This window comes from Bufo bufo, chromosome 5 (assembly GCF_905171765.1).
Source record: "Bufo bufo chromosome 5, aBufBuf1.1, whole genome shotgun sequence".
Lineage (NCBI taxonomy): Eukaryota > Metazoa > Chordata > Amphibia > Anura > Bufonidae > Bufo > Bufo bufo.
The window spans coordinates 133,173,741-133,189,918 of NC_053393.1; positions in this window are offsets into that span (position 1 = coordinate 133,173,741).

The window sequence follows — 16,178 nt, forward strand, 5'->3', positions numbered from 1 at the left end:
CTTGTTAATACCATTCATTCAAAAGATGTTGGAATCAAGGTTCTTTGCTAAAAGCATTGGTTTAATTTAAAAGAAGGTTGCAGTGTCAGGTTTTCTGTGCATTGCTACATGGAATCATTTTATTTTGAAGAATAACTTCATACTGAGCAATATTTTTCAGAAAATAGTTTCCCCCCACAGTTCAACCTATTATCTATAACAGTTCTCAGGCACCATAGGATCTATATATGTCACTTACCTTTGTCTGTCCTCTGTATTGACAGAGTTCTGCAAACACTTCTATGATTGCAAACGTAACTATCTTTCTCTAGTTATGCCAGAATTGATCATATCCAGCATAGCTGGAATGGTCAGGAGCACCGTCAAGCCCCTGGCGGGGAACTGGCTTATTTCTGACATAAGTGCCAAAAAACTATGATTGCAGCAGAGGTGCAGACAGTATATGATGAACTCCGTCAGGCTGTTCCTGTACTGGGACAGCCTGCTGGAAGATTTTAACCCCTTTACAACTGCTCCACGTAAATTTACATTGGCAGTTGAGCATTTAAAAATAGAGCCCGCTTACAAGGGGAGCGGGTGCCATAGCCGCCGGGTGCCCGCTGTTGTAAACAGCAACCACCCAAGACTAAAGAGGACCTTTCACTGATTATTACACTATGAACTAACTATACAGACATGTAGAGCGGCGCCCGGGGATCTCACTGCACTTACTATTATCCCTGGGCGCCGCTCCGTTCTCCTGCTATGCCCTCCGGTATCTCCGCTCACTAAGTTATAGTAGGCAGAGATTCCAGTCACTAAGTTATGGTGACTGCCCTTGTTCTGCTCTAGCGCTGGCCAATCACAGCGCAGAGCTGACAGCCTGGGAGGTTATTTTCTCCCAGACTGTGAGCTCTGCAATGCGATTGGCCAGCGCTACAAAAGAACAAGAGCAGACTCCGCCTACCATAAATTAGTGAACGGAGATACCGGAGGGCATAGCAGGAGAACGGAGCGGCGCCAGGATAATAGTAAGTGCAGTGAGATCCCCGGGCGCCGCTCTACATGTCTGTATAGTTAGTTCATAGTGTAATAATCGGTGAAAGGTCCTCTTAAAGTATACGATCGATGATAACGTATACATTTAACCCGTCAGGTGATCAAATATGCGAAGTAATCTGGGAAGTAAAAGAACGGGAGCATGCACTCCCCACTGTGCTCTGGCTCCCCATGGATCACCATGAAAAAAGTTTTTAAAAATATTAAAAAAAATATAAAAATTCCAATCACTCCCCTTTCCCCAAAAGTAAAATAAAAACACATAGATATTTACAAAAATTAACATCATAGGCATTGCCGCATGCGAAAAAACCCATACTATTAAAACATAAAAAACGTAAATCGCAAAAGGGGAATAAATGGCCAATTCGATGTGTTTTGGTTGCTTCACCTCCCACAAAAATTGAATAAAAAGCAATAAAAAAGTCATACACAACCCAAAATGTTGTGGTATCCTTGTAATCGTTGTGACCCATAGAATAAAAATAACACCACATTGTATGCAACCATAAATGGTACCATTAGAAATTGCATCTTGTCCCTCAAAAAACATGCCCGCATATGGCTATGTGAATGAAAAAGTAAAACAGTTATGGCTTTGGGAGGGCTGGAAGTAAAAAATGAAAAAGAAAAAAATTGAGAATCACCCAGTATTGAAAGGGTTAATGCTGGGTTAATGCTAGTTTGAAACAAGCCTTATACACCCAACACTTGTCTGCAACATTATTCTGATGCCAGCCATTTTTAATCCTCAGGGGCCGTGGTTGCTGATCAAAGCATCTGACTGGTTAGACAGAGAGAGTGGTCTCCCTCTGTCCCCAGCTCATCCCCTTCCCATGATTCAACGTAATAGCAGCTGGAGGCCAACTGAAGACCCCCAGGCCTGACATCTTATTGATCCCATTGCACTCTGCCAGAGGCAAAATGTAATAAGATAATGCCACAGGTGCAATATACTGCAAAAAAGATTTGTTACAGTGCATTGTACAAGCAATCACATGTTCAAGTCCTCTAGAAAAGTTTAATAAGATTTTTAAAATTAAAGGCATATTACAAATTTTAAAAACTTTACAATTTATTATATGCACAGAGGTATCTCCCAATGAAATATCATTATCTTTGCATATCATTTTCCCATGGAGAATTGCGATTGTCTCCATACACAGCTGGTCTCCCTAAGGAGAGCAGTACCCACTAAGGTCCATTTATCATATGAAAATTAAAGCAATTAAAAAAAAACAAAAAAAAAACATTATTAGTACTGCTGCCTCTGAAAAAAATTAATAAAAATAAAATAATATATATGACAGCATAGCATTTGTTTTCCAATACACCCCATAAATAATTTAGTATAGTTTCTCAATACATTATATGAGACATTTAACAGTGCCACTAAATATGCAACTCATCCCACAAAATAAAGCCCTCATTTTGCTATAACGAGAAAAATAATGTGGCTGCCTGGAAGAGATTAAACAAAACCATGTAAACCATGCTCTAACATCAATGATATAATCCAGCACTGCATTCAAAGTACAACTACAGGGCTTTACATGGGTCTATTTAATTTGTTATTTGTGTGACATCCACAGTACTCCCATAACAGTGACATCCACAGTATCCCATAATGGTGAAGTCCACAGTGGCCCTAAAGCAGTGACATTCATAGTGGCCCCGTAACAATGACACCCACAGTGATTACCTTAACAGTGGCATCCACAGTGCCCCCCTTAACAGTGGCATCCACAGATCTCCCAGAACAGTGAAATCAACAGTGGTCCCCCCTTAACAGTGACCTCTAGAGTGATCTCCACAGCTCCCCATCCACTCACAGTGACCTCCACTGCAGCCCTCCCCGATAATAGAGACCTCTACAGTGGCCTGCCCCTCTAACCGTGACCTCCACACCACCACGCCCCCTTAACAGTAACCTATAACAGTAAAGAAAAATGGAGTTGTTATGGAAACCTGGTCTCCAAGGTGTCATGTGACTTGTTAGTAGAGTTGAGCGAACACCTGGATGTTCGGGTTCGAGAAGTCCGGCCGAACTTCCCGGAAATGTCCCGAACCCGACCCGAACTTCGTCCCGAACCCGAACCCCATTGAAGTCAATGGGGACACAAACTTTTCGGCACTAAAAAGGCTGTAAAACAGCCCAGGAAAGGGCTAAAGGGCAGAAAAGGCAGCAAAATGTAGTTAAATCCCCTGCAAACAAATGTGGATAGGGAAATGAATAAAAATAAAAATAAAATAAATAAAAATTAACCAATATCAATTGGAGAGAGGTCCCATAGCAGAGAATCTGGCTTTATGTCAGCAGAGAATCAGTCTTCATGTCATAGCAGAGAATCAGGCTTCACGTCACACAAAACTGGAACAGTCCATTGTCAGATATTTAGGCCCCGGCACCCAGGCAGAGGAGAGAGGTCCCATAGCAGAGATTCAGGCTTCATGTCAGCAGAGAATCAGTCTTCATGTCATAGCAGAGAATCAGGCTTCATGTCAGCCAAAACTGGAACAGTCCATTGTCAGATATTTAGGCCCCGGCACCCAGACAGAGGAGAGAGGTCCCATAGCAGAGATTCAGGTTTCATGTCATAGCAGAGAATCATGTTTCACGTCACCCAACACTGGAACAGGCCACTGTCAAATATTTTTAGGCACCGGCACCCAGACAGAGGAGAGGTTCATTCAACTTTGGGTTGCCCCGCAATATAATGGTAAAATGAAAATAAAAATAGGATTGAATGAGGAAGTGCCCTGGAGTACAATAATATATGGTTAAGGGGAGGTAGTTAATGTCTAATCTGCACAAGGGATGGACAGGTCCTGTGGGATCCATGCCTGGTTCATTTTTATGAACGTCAGCTTGTCCACATTGGCTGTAGACAGGCGGCTGCGTTTGTCTGTAATGACGCCCCCTGCCGTGCTGAATACACGTTCAGACAAAACGCTGGCCGCCGGGCAGGCCAGCACCTCCAAGGCATAAGAGGCTAGCTCTGGCCACGTGGACAACCCCATTGAAGTCAATGGGGACCCAAACTTTTCGGCACTAAAAAGGCTGTAAAACAGCCCAGGAAAGGGCTAAAGGGCAGAAAAGGCAGCAAAATGTAGTTAAATGCCCTGCAAACAAATGTGGATAGGGAAATGAATAAAAATAAAAATAAAATAAATAAAAATTAACCAATATCAATTGGAGAGAGGTCCCATAGCAGAGAATCAGTCTTCATGTCATAGCTGAGAATCAGGCTTCACGTCACACAAAACTGGAACAGTCCATTGTCAGATATTTAGGCCCCGGCACCCAGGCAGAGGAGAGAGGTCCCATAACAGAGATTCAGGATTCATGTCAGCAGAGAATCAGTCTTCATGTCATAGCAGAGAATCATGCTTCACGTCACCCAACACTGGAACAGTCCATTGTCATATATTTAGGCCCCGGCACCCAGACAGAGGAGAGAGTTCTTATAACAGAGATTCAGGCTTTATGTCAGCAGAGAATCAGTCTTCATGTCATAGCAGAGAAACAGGCTTCACGTCACCCAACACTGGAACAGTCCATTGTCAGATATTTAGGCCCAGGCACCCAGGCAGAGGAGAGAGGTCCCATAACAGAGATTCAGGATTCATGTCAGCAGAGAATCAGTCTTCATGTCATAGCAGAGAATCATGCTTCACGTCACCCAACACTGGAACAGTCCATTGTCATATATTTAGGCCCCGGCACCCAGGCAGAGGAGAGAGGTCCCATAGCAGAGATTCAGGCTTCATGTCATAGCAGAGAATCATGTTTCACGTCAACCAACACTGGAACAGTCCATTGTCAGATATTTAGGCCCCGACACCCAGGCAGAGGAGAGAGGTCCCATAACAGAGATTCAGGCTTCATGTCAGCAGAAAATCAGTCTTCATGTCATAGCAGAGAATCAGTCTTCATGTCATAGCAGAGAATCAGGCTTCATGTCAGCCAAAACTGGAACAGTCCATTGTCAGATATTTAGGCCCCGGCACCCAGACAGAGGAGAGAGGTCCCATAGCAGAGATTCAGGCTTCATGTCATAGCAGAGAATCATGTTTCACGTCACCCAACACTGGAACAGGCCACTGTCAGATATTTTTAGGCCCCGGCACCCAGACAGAGGAGAGGTTCATTCAACTTTGGGTTGCCCCGCAATATAATGGTAAAATGAAAATAAAAATAGTATTGAATGAGGAAGTGCCCTGGAGTACAATAATATATGGTTATGGGGAGGTAGTTTATGTCTAATCTGCACAAGGGATGGACAGGTCCTGTGGGATCCATGCCTGGTTCATTTTTATGAACGTCAGCTTGTCCACATTGGCTGTAGACAGGCGGCTGCGTTTGTCTGTAATGACGCCCCCTGCCGTGCTGAATACATGTTCAGACAAAATGCTGGCCGCCGGGCAGGCCAGCACCTCCAAGGCATAAGAGGCTAGCTCTGGCCACGTGGACAATTTGGAGACCCAGAAGTTGAATGGGGCTCGAACCATCAGTCAGTACATGGAGGGGTGTGCACACGTACTGTTCCACCATGTTAGTGAAATGTTGCCTCCTGCTAACACGTTCCGTATCAGGTGGTGGTGCAGTTAGCTGTGGCATGTTGACAAAACTTTTCCACATCTCTGCCATGCTAACCCTGCCCTCAGAGGAGCTGGCCGTGACACAGCTGCGTTGGCGACCTCTTGCTCCTCCTCTGCCTTCGCCTTGGGCTTCCACTTGTTCCCCTGTGACATTTGGGAATGCTCTCAGTAGCGCGTCTACCAAAGTGCGCTTGTACTCGTGCATCTTCCTATCACGCTCCAGTGCAGGAAGTAAGGTGGGCACATTGTCTTTGTACCGTGGATCCAGCAGGGTGGCAACCGAGTAGTCCGCACACGTTAAAATGTGGGCAACTCTGCTGTCGTTGCGCAGGCACTGCAACATGTAGTCGCTCATGTGTGCCAGGCTGCCCAGAGGTAAGGACAAGCTGTCCTCTGTGGGAGGCTTATCGTCATCGTCCTGCGTTTCCCCCCAGCCACGCACCAGTGAGGGGCCCGAGCTGCGTTGGGTGCCACCCCGCTGTGAACATGCTTCATCCTCATCCTCCTCCTCCTCGTCCTCCTCGTCCTCCAGTAGTGGGCCCTGGCTGGCCACATTTGTACCTGGCCTCATTTGTACCTGGCCTCTGCTGTTGCAAAAAACCTCCCTCTGAGTCACTTCGAAGAGACTGGCCTGAAAGTGCTAAAAATGACCCCTCTTCCTCCTCCTCCTCCTCCTGGGCCACCTCTGTCACAGGGTTCCGAAGGTGCACTCGGTCCCCCATTGCCCGCAGAACTGTTGCTTAGCTTTTGGAATGAGGTTCTGTGTTTGACCTCATTCCCAGGGTGGCTTTACTAGCTGGGTGGCTCCTTGCTCCTAAGTCTGCCTTGAGCGCCGAGCTGATCACTCGGTGCTCGACTGGTTGGTCTGTCGGTCATGTGACGCTGGCCACGTCACATGACCCTCACTCCCCACTATAAATACAGGCAGCCTGCTGGCTACAGGTTGCCTGTTAATTTCTAGGTTACTGGCTATTTGTTGGACTGCTGAATACTTACCTGATCCTGTTCCTTGACCATCCTTTTGCCTGATCCTCCTGTACTGCGCATCCGTCCTGGTATTGTGACCTCGGCTCCCACCTGACTACTCTCTTAGGACTCCTCTTGTACTTCTCTGCTCTCCTGGTATTTATGACCCCGGCTTCTCCTGACAATTCTCTGCTTGCTCCATTTGTACTTTGCAGCTTTCCTGGTATTGACTCGGTCCGTTCACTTCCTGTTGTTTGTCTGTCTGTCATCCCTGCACTTACTCCAAGTTAGGGATTGCCGTCCAGTTGTCCCCTGTCATTAGGACTCGCGAGGCAAGTAGGCAGGGCCAGGGGTAAGGGTGGAGCGCAGTGGTCACTTCCCTCCCCCCTGTGTGTGTGTACGCGACCGTTACAACCTCCTCTTCCATCATCGCCCTAAGTGTTTTCTCAAGGAGACATAGAAGTGGTATTGTAACGCTGATGACGGTGTCATCGCCACTGGCCATGTTGGTGGAGTACTCGAAACAGTGAAACAGGGCACACAGGTCTCGCATGGAGGCCCAGTCATTGTGGGTGCAGGAATCCACCCTCGGAGCCACTTGGGAATGACTGGCCAGAAACCCTACGAAATGATCCCTCTTCCTCCTCCTGTGCCACATCCTCTTCCATCATCGCCAGGAGCGTTTTTTCAAGGAAGCATAGAAGTGGGATAGTTACGCTGAGAACAGCGTTATCGGCACTGGCCATGTTAGTGGAGTACTCAAAACAGCGCAACAAGGAACACAGGTCTCGCATGGAGGGCCAGTCATTGGTGGTGAAGTGTTGCTGTTCCGCCGAGCGACTCACCCGTGCGTGCTGCAGCTGAAACTCCACTATGGCCTGCTGCTGCTCGCACAGTCTGTCCAGCATGTGCAAGGTGGAGTTCCACCTGGTGGGCACGTCGCATATGAGGCGGTGAGCGGGAAGGCCGAAGTTACGCTGTAGCGCAGACAGGCGAGCAGCGGCAGGATGAGAACGCCAGAAGCGCGAACAGACGGCCCGCACTTTATGCAGCAGCTCTGACATGTCGGGGTAGTTGTGAATGAACTTCTGCACCACCAAATTCAGCACATGCGCCAGGCAAGGGATGTGCGTCAAACCGGCTAGTCCCAGAGCTGCAACGAGATTTCGCCGATTATCGCACAACACCGAGCCGGGCTTGAGGCTCACCGACAGCAACCACTCGTCGGTCTGTTGTTCTATACCCCGCCACAACTCCTGCGCGGTGTGGGGCCTGTCCCCCAAACATATGAGTTTCAGAATGGCCTGCTGACGTTTACCCCGGGCTGTGCTGAAGTTGGTGGTGAAGGTGTGTGGCTGACTGGATGAGCAGGTGGGAGAAGAGGTGGAGGAAGCCGAGTAGGAGGAGGAGGCAACAGGAGGCAAAGAATGTTGCCCTGCGATCCTTGGCGGCGGAAGGACGTGCGCCAAACAGCCGCCACTACATTTACCCAGTGTGCAGTTAGGGAGATATAGCGTCCCTGGCCATGCTTACTGGTCCACGTATCTGTGGTTAGGTGGACCTTGCCACAGATGTCGTTGCGCAGTGCACACTTGATTTTATCGGATACTTGGTTGTGCAGGGAAGGCACGGCTCTCTTGGAGAAGTAGTGGCGGCTGGGAACAACATACTGTGGGACAGCAAACGACATGAGCTGTTTGAAGCTGTCTGTGTCCACCTGCCTGAATGACAGCATTTCATAGGCCAGTAGTTTAGAAATGCTGGCATTCAGGGCCAGGGATCGAGGGTGGCTAGGTGGGAATTTACGCTTTCTCTCAAATGTTTGTGAGATGGAGAGCTGAACGCTGCCGTGTGACATGGTTGAGATGCTTGGTGACGGAGGTGGTGGTGGTGTTGGTGGTACATCCTCTGTTTGCTGGGCGGCAGGTGCCAACGTTCCTCCAGAGGCGGAGGAAGAGGCCGAGGCGGCAGCAGCAGAAGAGGTAGCAGGGGGAGCCTGAGTGAGTTCCTTGTTTTTAAGGTGTTTACTCCACTGCAGTTCATGCTTTGCATGCAGGTGCCTGGTCATGCAGGTTGTGCTAAGGTTCAGAACGTTAATGCCTCACTTCAGGCTCTGATGGCACAGCGTGCAAACCACTCGGGTCTTGTCGTCAGCACATTGTTTGAAGAACTACCACGCCAGGGAACTCCTTGAAGCTGCCTTTGGGGTGCTGGGTCCCAGATGGTGGTGGCCAGTAGCAGACGGACTCTCTTGGCGGCGGGTGTTCTGCTTTTGCCCACTGCTCCCTCTTTTGCTACGCTGTTGGCTCGGTCTCACCACTGCCTCTTCCTCCAAATTCTGAAAGTCAGTGGCACGACCTTCATTCCATGTGGGGTCTAGGACCTCATCGTCTCCTGCATCGTCTTCCACCCAGTCTTCCTCCCTGACCTCCTGTTCAGTCTGCACACTGCAGAAAGACGCAGCAGTTGGCACCTGTGTTTCGTCATCATAAGAGACGTGCTGAGGTGGTATTCCCATGTCCTCATCATTAGGAAACATAAGTGGTTGTGCGTTAGTGCATTCTATCTCTTCCACCCCTGGGGAAGGGCTAGGTGGATGCCCTTGGGAAACCCTGCCAGCAGAGTCTTCAAACAGCATAAGAGACTGCTGCATAACTTGAGGCTCAGACAGTTTCCCTGATATGCATGGGGGTGATGTGACAGACTGATGGGCTTGGTTTTCATGCGCCATCTGTGCGCTTTCTGCAGAAGACTGGGTGGGAGATAATGTGAACGTGCTGGATCCACTGTCGGCCACCCAATTGACTAATGCCTGTGCCTGCTCAGGCCTTACCATCCTTAGAACGGCATTGGGCCCCACCAAATATCGCTGTAAATTCTGCTGGCTACTGGGACCTGAGGTAGTTGGTTCACTAGGACGTGTGGCTGTGGCAGAATGCGTCCGCGTCCCTTACTAGATGTTTTCCTCATTGTTACCGTTCACCACAATAAGAAAAAAATTATTTGGCCCAATGTATTGAATTCAAATTCAGGCCTTTTTTTACAGGCACCTAACACTATCTGACTATCTATTTAGGTACCGTATTACACTAATACAGGCACAACAGTAACAACAGATTGAGCTTAATATAAATTGTAGGCCTAGTATTTAGGCGCTGGGTGACAGGTATACGTTTACGGACAGAATTAAACTTGGAAATGCACGGTAGCGTGTGAAGTTATTAAGGATGACACTATCCGCACCTTCAATCTAATATACCCTTTTATGAATAGATTTAACCTTGGCCTGATAGTAATTCCCTAAAATTGTGGTTTCTGCTCTAAGTTGGGAATTGTATTTCAACCCAGAACAAAAACTGTGCTTTGGCAGACACTAAATAGATTGACCAGCCACAGCAGTATCAACAGATTTAGCTGAATATAAATTGTAGGCCTAGTATTTAGGCGCTGGATGACCGGTATACGTTTACGGACAGAATTAGACTTGGAAATGCACGGTAGCGTGTGAAGTTATTGAGGATGACACTATCCGCACCTTCAATCTAATATACCCTTTTATGGATCAATTTAAACTTGGCCTGATACAGCAGAAAAAAAATATTTAGGGGATTGCTAAGTTGGGAATTGTATTCAACCCAGAACAAAAACTGTCCTTCGGCAGACAGCAGACAGTATTGCAATTGGCTAGCCACAGCTGAAACACCAGATTTAGGGTACTGCTATTTTGGCCAATTGTATTTTACCCCTCAATAAAATAGCAAGCACAGCCAAGCCCCTGATGTAGGATATAGCAAAAAAATAACCACACTATTGCTGGCGCACCACAAGACACAAAATGGCCGCCGATCACCCAAGAAAAAAGTGACATAAAAACGCTCTGGGCAGCCTAAAAACAGTGAGCAATTAAATAGCAGCAGTTCAATGATCCACAGCTGTAGATCGATCACTGAATTAAGTGTTTTTGCTGAGTAAATCCCTGCCTAATCTCTCCCTAACAGCAGCAGCTGCAACCTCTCCCTACACTGATCATAGCAGAGTGACGTGCGGCGCTACGTGACTCCAGCTTAAATAGAGGCTGGGTCACATGCTGCACTGGCCAATCACAGCCCTGCCAATAGTCGGCATGGCTGTGATGGCCTCTTGGGGCAAGTAGTATGACGTTTGTTGATTGGCTGCTTTGCAGCCTTTCAAAAAGCGTCAAGAAAGCGCCGAACACCGAACCCGAACCCAAACTTTTACGAAAATGTTCGGGTTCGGGTCCGTGTCACGGACACCCCAAAATTCGGTACGAACCCGAACTATACAGTTCGGGTTCGCTCATCCCTACTTGTTAGTGTTACAAATAGTGATGAGCGGCAGGGATCATATTCGAATTCGCAATATTTCACGAATATTTTGTAGAATATTCGGCGAATATTCGCAAATTCGAATATTTGTTATATTCTACAATTTTTTACTCGAAAAATCAACAAGGTAATGATCGCGTAATATGCAAATTTTCGTAATTTGAATTTTTCATAATGCGAATATTTATCAGCAAAAACATTATTCCTCCCTGCTTCTTGCTTGTGGGCCAATGAGTCATAGCACTATATCGAATATATTTGTTTTTTCGAATATTCGCAATATTCTAAAACAAGAATATATAGCAATACAGCGAATATTCAAAAAAAAAGAATATAGAGCAATTTAGCTAATATAGTGCTATTAGCTAATATAGTGCTATAATCTTCTTTGTCTAATAGTTGTAATTTTTTTCTCATCTGAAATTCAGATTGGAAAAAAATTTCATATATTGAAAAAAAAGATTATAGCACTATATTAGCTAAATTGCTCTATATGAGTCATTGGCCCACAAGCAAGAAGCAGGGAGGAATCATGTTTTTACTCGGCAATTGAAAAATTGCATTACAAAAATTCGCAATATAAAAAAATCTAGAATTTTTTAAATATCTATATTCGCGATAAAAATTTGCAATTCGAATATTCGTGATCAACACTATTGGCTATGTCCAAGAGAACGCGAGGGTGTCTGCCATTTAGCAGTTCGAAGGGCGGGAACCCAGTTGAGGCCTGGGGTACTGTCACGGATGGTGTTGCAGAAAGCTGGAACTTATAAATAAACATCCGACTGGCTTGATCACAAACTAAGGAGCATATGGGTAAGCCCTATAAAACCCCTAGAGCTCTCCCTGACTGCTATGCCCATGCAAAGGTCTTTATGGTAGACGATTGCATGCCCACGTACCTTATACTGTGTGACACCTGAAAACCCTATAATAGTGAGGGGACACAACCACCGGCTCCCTGCACTTAATACGGACGGAGTCAGGGTCACCTAGAATCAAGCCAGCAAAGAAACACAAATAAAGGAAAAGGACTCATCTGAGGAATCAGCAGTATCAGCCTCCAGCAGTGAACAACTCATCCAGGAAGAAGTATAAACCGCAAAGTGAGGCAGTATGGGAGGGAATATAAAGGGAGACAATTAGTGTAAATAGGTGACAGCTGGGAGAAGGAAAGGAGATGACAAAGTGAAACCAAAACAAAGAACCTCATGCAAGAGGTAGAGAAGAACGTCTAACAGACCTTCTCACAGAACTGGCGGTGACAGGTACCTCTCGCACTGCGAACATGAGGTAGGGCAGAAGGAGGTCCCAGTCCTTCCCATCTTTAACTACCACCCTTTTCAACATGTTTTTTGTTTGGTTAGACCTTTCTACCAGACCGTCTGTTTGCGGATGGTAAACGGATGTCCGTAGCTGTATTATGTGCAGCAACTTAGAGTTCTCTCATCACCTTGGACATAAAAGGGGTCCCTTGGTCGGTCAGAACCTTTTTAGGTAGTCCTACTCGGGAAAACATCTCCATTAATTCCTTAGCTATGAGTTTGGCCGAGGTATGTCACAGTGGCACCGCCTCCGGGTACCCAGTGGCGTAGTCTAGAAAGACTAATATGTGTTGATGCCCTCTGGCGGACTTCAGTACTGGGCCTATGAGGTCAATAGCTATTCAGTCAAACGGTAATTCAATAATCGGGAGAGGTACTAGGGGACTACGGAAATGTGTCTGGGGGCTAGTTATCTGGCAGGTCAGGCCAAGACTTAAAAAACTCTCCCACTTCTTTGAATATGCTGGGCCAGTAAAACCGCTGTAGAATACAATCCTGAGTTTTCTGCAGCCCCAGGTGACCACGGAGAACGTGTTGGTGGGCTAGATCTAACACAAGCTTGCAATAAGCCTTGGGGACCACCAACTGTTCAATAGGCTCACCCCGTAGTTGGTTTACCCAATACAACATATCCTGATGAACCACAAAACGGGGAAACACTGACACTGCCCCAGGTTGTTGTGGTTCACCATCTACTATTAACACATTTTCCCAGGTGCGGGATAGGGTTGGGTCCCGACGTTGGGTGGTACCAAAATTCTCCCCAGAGACATTGAGGTCCTCAACGTCTCCCACCATCACACTTAGCGGGGTTGTCTCCCCCTGTTCCACCGAAGTGGCGCTCACCCCTACCGCTGGCCCTTCGGTCTCAGGTTCCCAGGGTTCTGGTCTCCCCCCTGAGCTGGGCCACTCTGCTAGGGTTACCCCTGTCTCATGGGTATCAGTCACTCTCTTAGAAGGCCACATTGCCGGGAAGCCCAGGAAGTCTCTCCCTATTATGAGTTCATAATGTAGATTTGTGGCGATTTGTAGGTCCATCTACCGGCCACCATAGTTAGAGACACCAGTGTGGGGCAGTCTTTTAAGTTTCCGTGGATGCACATTACCCCGACTTTCTGGCCAGTATACTCAGGGGACCACAGAAGGGTAGCCCTTACTAGGGTCACCAGACTTCCTGAGTACAGTAGCCTCCTGGCATATAGCGGCTGACGGTAGCTATAGTTAGTGTGTGTCCATGGGCTCCACCCGATGGGGACAGTCAGCCCTTACATGGCCAGGCTCCTGACACCGCCAGCAGAGATAGGTCTGCCGTGGGTACATTCCGGGCGGGATTTATCGGCTCAAATCTCCGGGCCTGGGTTGGAGATTTCCGGGGTTTGCCGACCGCCCTCCCAACAGAACCCTCCTTTAGATTACTGGTAGCTTCATAGCGTTCCACCAGGTCCACCTTCTCAAGAGCATTGCCAGGAGACACCTGACCGATCCAGTGCTGGAGAGGGTATGGCAAAGCCCTCCAGAACATATCGGCTAACATAAGATCCAGCATAGCAGTGGGACTCAGCACGAGTGGGTATTGCAGGCTCAGCTGGGTTTATCCCCCCACTGATGCACCCGCTGGGCCCAGACCAACACATTCACCCCCAGTCTTGCCAGAATCTCACCTTTGACTTTCTGGTAGTCGGCCGCTTGATCGTCCGGCAAGTTGAAATACACCCACTAGGAATCGGATGCCAGGAACAGAATGACGACCTCAGCCCATTGGTCACGGGGTAGCTTTTCCCTGATGGCCACTTTCTCATACATCGCCAAGTAGATTTCGATTTCGTCTGCGGGGTTCATCTTAGGAATCGTGGCACAGACTGCTTTCCTCTATGAGGGCCTTGACAACAGCCTCCATTTTGTAATGGGGCACTGGATGTAATACAGCTGGTTTAATGTACAACATACAACCGTGCCTGAAAAATTCAGAAACCAAAAAAAAATCGGCGTTCACGCCAGCCTCACTGCTCATGCCTGCATCCTCCACCAATTGTGGGGTTTCGCTCTGGTAGATAGGATTAGCGGAAGCAGTATAGAGGCAACAACAAGTTCTTTGGATCAAACACTTCAGTGTTTTATTCACACTTTAGGTAAGTGACAAAACAAGCAGTCATAATCAAACAAAAAGTCACCTTGTGGTGTTGGTGGTAATTCACACCATGCAGCAATTCTGCCTCAAAGAGTCTTTGCTGATAGCAGCACCAACCTGGTAGCAAGCCTTCATCCAGACACAAGGCTCCCAGATCCCAACACAGAGACCTCGCTTCTCAGCCCAGCTGCCTATTTAAGGATAGCCAGGTGCTGCCAAAACCCGGACCGGCACCTAAAATCCGGTCTGGTATTTGACCTCACCTGGCTGTAAATCAGCCCAGCAGCACATGCTGGGAGGAAAATACCTGCCTTGCCAGACAAAACCTCTAACTGTGTCACATATACTACAGATCTTTCCATCTTTTAGCCACTGAACCGCTGTTGTCTTTTTTATCGTAATCGGAGACACATTTACATGGTAGCTAACGAACGTTTGCACAATTATTATCTGCCCGATGCTGAGGCAGTGTAAAGGGGCCTTTAGATGTAGTTCTTAGTTTTTTGCAATTTCTCTGAGCATTAGACAGTGTGTCCTCGTGGTGAGTCTGCTGAAACATCCACTCCTGGGAATATTGTCAGCTGTCTTGAATGTTTTCTACTTGTGAATATTCTTTCTCAGTTTAGAATGGTAGACTTCAAATTGGTCACTGATGTCTTAACTCCTTGGGATTATAATAAGCTGTACCTAATCTTTCCATATTCTTTATTCAAACTTATTGCAAATGCTATAAAATTTATTTTTATAATATACTATATTTTTTAAAATGTTTCCCAGTGAAATAGGTACCTGAAGTTCTATGTAGAGTACAGACTCCCCTGTGGCTCCACTGAGTGCTGTTCAGGCTGGAGCATCACTTCTCCTTCCTGTACCAGCATTGCCCTCCTAAAACTTGCATAGATATGCTATGTTGGCCTTAGCATAACAGACACAGGCAGAGGAGCGATGTCTCTGTTAATAGCCTGTGCAGATACTAGAGCAGAGCAAGCGAGCTGAGGGCCAGATACTGTAAGGTGAAAACATAAAAAGACTATCAGCCGCAAAAGGCACACTATATTGAAATTGCCTCAGGCGGCACCCTATTTTTGTGGGGCTTATTAACTAAACTGCAATATCTCATCTTTCTACAGTTTCATCATTGCATTGTCCATTGGTGAATTATAATACGTCACTGCATTGCCTTTGGAGTCTGCACTTTTTATGTTGACATCGGACTTTGGGCATGACATAAATGATTTTTGTCTCATGTTTTCTATATTTTTATTGCGTCAACAGTACCAGTGAGGACTATTAGAGTGTGTTTTTACATATTTTTATATGTACTTTCTGTTATATTGATCTTGAATATTATTTCATTTTATCTTTATCATTTTTTACTTTTATTAAACTTGTATGCAGAGCCAGTGCAAGGTGTGCACGCCTATTATATTACTTTTTCTGTTTAAATAGTTTACATGCCATGTAAATGATGATGCCAAGTAATTAATGAGAGTCACCTGTAGAAGGAGGTAGCACACTTGACTATGCCTACTATGCCGTCACGTTTGTAGCACAGCAAGCGCCTGCGGCGGTGTTCCGTTATATTTCCCTACCCGGGAACTTTCACTACCCTCGTCACTTCATGTTGTGACGCAGCACGTTCCGACGTTTGGAAGGAGGTGTGTACACCCAAGTGAAGGCGATTAATCTGACTTCCTGTGTGATGATGCGCGTGCGCTAATAGTGGGAGGAAATATGGACATGTTATATGAGATGTACATGCCCTCTCCATCT